Below are 4,416 nucleotides of genomic sequence, written 5' to 3' on the forward strand. Positions count from 1 at the left end.
AAATGAGTGGCTAAAATGTCAGAAACATTAACGGGACAAATGGGGAATACTATAACAGCTCTTTCCATGTGTTAGTGACACCAGCGTTCCCTCTTTTCCCAGATGGTAAAAAAGAGCCCTGACTCTTGCAAACTTCATTTTTTTGTAGAACAAAGAGAAAGATGAATAACTCGCTTTATGGCCTTTTTCCACTCATGCATACCAATTCCAGTATGCATCCAAACATTGTCAGAAAAGTAGGAGTGCAGACTTTGAAAAATGGTCATGTGAGGAAATCTCTGTGGCTTTGTCCCTGGTTGTCTAGTGGTTAGGATTCGGTGCTCTCACCGCCGCGGCCCGGGTTGGATTCCCGGTCAGGGAAAAACCTCTTTTTTGCTCATATAAAATGACAGATTCTGCATTAAAACATAAAGTTTGTGGGAGTTGGAGTTGAACCGACAGCCTAAGGATGACAGTTTTAACTTCTACTCTACCAATTGAGCTATTGAAAGTGGCTTGCAAGTAATCCCACATGTCCAAACACCAGTATGTTGGCAAGAAACACATCCAGTTTTGGATGTTTCAATTGTTAAGTTCATTTGACACAAAGAAGAAAGATTGCATTGTATAAGTTGTTCAGATACAAACAGATATATCTTTTGATGACATTTGGAATCATACTGGACTTTGTGTACATGAATGGAGAAAGGCCATAAAGGGTTAGAATAACATTCAGTGCTTTTGGAGAAAAGTTTCGAGAGTTTTGTCATGTAGTGAGAGAAATGAGTGGCTGAAATATCAGGCATTAAAAGTGCAATTTGCACTCATGGAAAGAAAATTGCTTTCATGTGGACCGCATTGAGATATCGAACTGCCTGTGGAACATAACACCTCTTAAGAGGCTAGATTTGTGCTCTCAAGCTGCGATGGTGGTTTTCTCATGGCTTCTAAAAGAAGAGGCCAGGGTGGTCAGGGTGGAGTGAGTCTTTGATAACCAAGATTGTTGTTGTTTTGGCCTTCGAATAGACAATGGCATTACCCAGAGTCAGGTCTTTCTCAGTAAACTGCAGAGAATGATATAGAGGGCAATAAATGGTCAAGCACAGTTTTATTGGGTGTGTGTCTCTAAAAAACACTAGAGCTCTCTGATGCATTTTTGTTTCAAGATTTAATCATCATGCAAATGATTGTGATTAACGCTTTGTCTGTTTAATTCAAATATTATACTATAAACCTAATATTTTAATAGGGTTGGCAACTTTCTAGATCCGATTACTACATGTGTGTGAAGTACAGGTGCTGTAGCTATATGGTATACAATTGTTCACAGTAGCCTAATTATAATATATACAACCAAAAATGCATCTAAAATAAACACCAGAAACCTGGACTAAGGGTAATGTACATAAGTGCATTAAATCTGGGTAGGACTGCTCGATAGATAGGATAACAGCAGAAAAATTGTCCCACCATATAAGCAAAATGAGAGCCTGCTAAGGCCACCAAGAGGGTGCCAAAGACCATGTATTTATTTCTATTTTTTTTTTTTACCTATGTTATGTCAGTGGCAGCTCAGATTTCTTCATAGGGCCCCACACAGGCTTGGGCCAGCCCTGGTATCACAGTGTCGTGCACTGGAAAACCATCAAGCCTGTTGACTATGCTACCAGTGTTGTTCATGTAACTGTGCAAATAAACTGCAAACACAATTACTTTTAGAAGTATCATCCAGTTTGTTTTCACAATTGCCAAAATGTAATGAATCACAGCCAAAAACTACATTCTATTAATACAGAATGTTTATGAAAGTTAATTTAATCTAATTAACAATAAATGAACAGTCGAATATTGTAGTTCAAACAGTCCAATAGCTGTAGTAATGGCTTAACTCATTTTGCTTATTTAGAGAGAACGATAAATTTGAAAACCCACAGGTTTATAAATTTGGGTCTCTAAATCATACAAAAGTAGGTTTTCTATTGCTGAACAGTTAGCTAGCTAACAAACTACCAGCACCTAAACGATCAAAGTTTAAAGCTGAACAATGAAATGGTTCCACAAGGAATGGTTTATAGCCCTGAGTTTGACACTTGCTGACCCCAACTGTTAGCTAGCTAACTAGCTTATCTCTGTGATAAAGCGATACAATCTTTAGCAATGAGGACATGAATAAAGTATCCTTTACAATTTTCACAATATTGTGAAAATTTAATCTGCTGGCATTGGAGGTTATTAAATATTCACAATATCAATAATAATTCCTTGGCTCACAGAATCAGACATTACATTTTAAAGATTATATTTATACAGAACCCTGTTCAGTTACTGCTAGTATTGAGGCACCATTGCATAACTAATAGCGGTACAGAGACAGAAACATCATGTGTTCAGATGAATAACTATGAATGTGTTAGATGAATAGTGCAGATTAGAATCATATCAAGTTCAAGTTCAAGTTCGGTTTATTCGTCACATACATAGTCATACACAGTATAACACGCAGTGAAATGGTGGAGAGTGCTCTGTCCAAACTGAGGAAGAGAACCAGGGGTGCATAGAGGAAAAAAATAAATAAATAAAATAAATTTAAAAAAAAAAGCAAAAAAAACAACAACAAAATATATATATATATATATATATATATATATATATATATATATATATACAGATAAATATATATATTCTATGTATGTACAAAAATATATTAACAATGTATGTACAATATATGTATATTATGATTATATACACAATGTACAATGTATATGGTGGGGTATATATGTACACAATCTACAGAATGTACAGATCCATTTTGTATAATACCATATCTACAGTCTATACCATATCTATCCATCATGTCTTCAGATGGCCAGCAGTGTGCTGTAAAATATACATTTTCAGATATTAATGTCTGCTCTGGATGTGTGTGAGAGAGTCTGTGAGAGGTTTGCATTTGTGTGTGTTGCCTGACTCTGAGTGGGAAAACCATATAAAGGTAAAAACATTACCTCTGCAACAAGGATCTCTTCTATTTGAAGGAAAGGTTTAAGTTAGACACAGTCTCCACAGAGAAAGTTAAATCTGGTTTGTGTTAAGACCAGTTGACATATCAGTGGTTTATCATTGATTATGTCTGCCACTGAGATACCACAAATTAAGGACTCCAGATTCCAAGACATAGAGTTGTGCAGTGTGAGCCATACATTAATTTGAAAACTTCAAAAGTCATGTAATGTGTGCATGGCCACTGAGATACCACAAATTAAACACTCCAGATTCCAAGACACAGAGTTGTGCAGTATGAGCCATACATCAATTTGAAAACTTCAAAAGTCACGTAATGTGTGCATGGCATAAGCATATCAGCAGCAGGTCCCAAAAACATTTGCTATCAGAAATGATTTCATCATTAAAAAAAACCTACAAATTCTAGACTTGAGAATGTGAGCATCAATCACACTAACACTCAAATACTAAAAGAGCACTCTACCACTTGAGCTAGTTCTCCTAGAGTGGGACTTGTTTGCAGATCGGACAAAAGCTGAAGACACAGTGGAATGGCAATTCTCTAGGAGATCATACCAAATCCTGCATCCACCCTAAATATTTCATCTAGCTGTGAAGTCAAAAAAGCTTATCCCTGAAATGACAGGAATAGTTCTTGCAGATTCTGATATGCTATGCAAACAGTATAAAATGTGAGCTATGTTAGATCTGGCAGCCATTGGCTCTAACTGTCTCTTTTTAATGAGTTAAGCAATGCTTACAGAATTACTTTCTATGGCTTCAAATACTTCCAAGAATTAAACCTTGCAGAGCTCTGTAGCTAGACAAATTGTCTCTGTAGGTTTGACATGTTCATTTGACAAACTAGCTAAAATAGCATCTTTTGGTTTGATTAAATTGCCCCTTAGACCCAGACAAAAAATTGCTCAAAATATTTCTGCTTTTTCATGCAGCAATGAGCCAGATTTCCAAAGAAAGAGGAGGTATGGTTAAAGCTAGAAACAAATGCCCACTCTGTGGTCAGGCAGAAAATCTGATATTTTAAATATGTCCCTAAAAGGTTTATATTCCTTGGCTCACAGAATCAGACATAATAATGCCAATGTCAGGGGTTTGATCTCCATATGGGCCATGTGCTTCTTCCTGGAAGATTTTTTAAACCATTTTCAATAATGGCACCACTTTGAACCAGATACCTTTTTCTCTTCTGACAGCTCCACAGTTGCCTTGTGAAAAGAATACAGTATAGACAGGCACCCACAAACATTACTGTACACATCAGAGGTCAGCGCAGGAATGTCAGTTTGTAAACCCGCCAAATCTGCCCCCACAGGCTCCCTGAGTTCTACTAATCGCTCCAACACCTTGTTTCAACCTCAGTTTCTTTTTTTAAATTTTCCCATATCCTCTTGAGCAAGGTCCAACATCTCCTTT

The 4,416-nt window shown here is 36.8% G+C and overlaps 1 non-coding gene across 1 annotated transcript; it reads left to right on the plus strand.

Moving 5' to 3' along the window:
• Positions 1-289: 289 nt before the first annotated feature.
• trnae-cuc (transfer RNA glutamic acid (anticodon CUC)) lies at positions 290-361 on the plus strand. The gene has a single exon. It is a non-coding gene; the product is annotated as a tRNA-Glu (tRNA).
• Positions 362-4,416: the final 4,055 nt, after the last annotated feature.

The sequence above is a fragment of the Electrophorus electricus genome, chromosome 10, assembly GCF_041902795.1.
Source record: "Electrophorus electricus isolate QZ-2024a chromosome 10, ASM4190279v1, whole genome shotgun sequence".
NCBI classification, from domain to species: Eukaryota; Metazoa; Chordata; class Actinopteri; order Gymnotiformes; family Gymnotidae; genus Electrophorus; species Electrophorus electricus.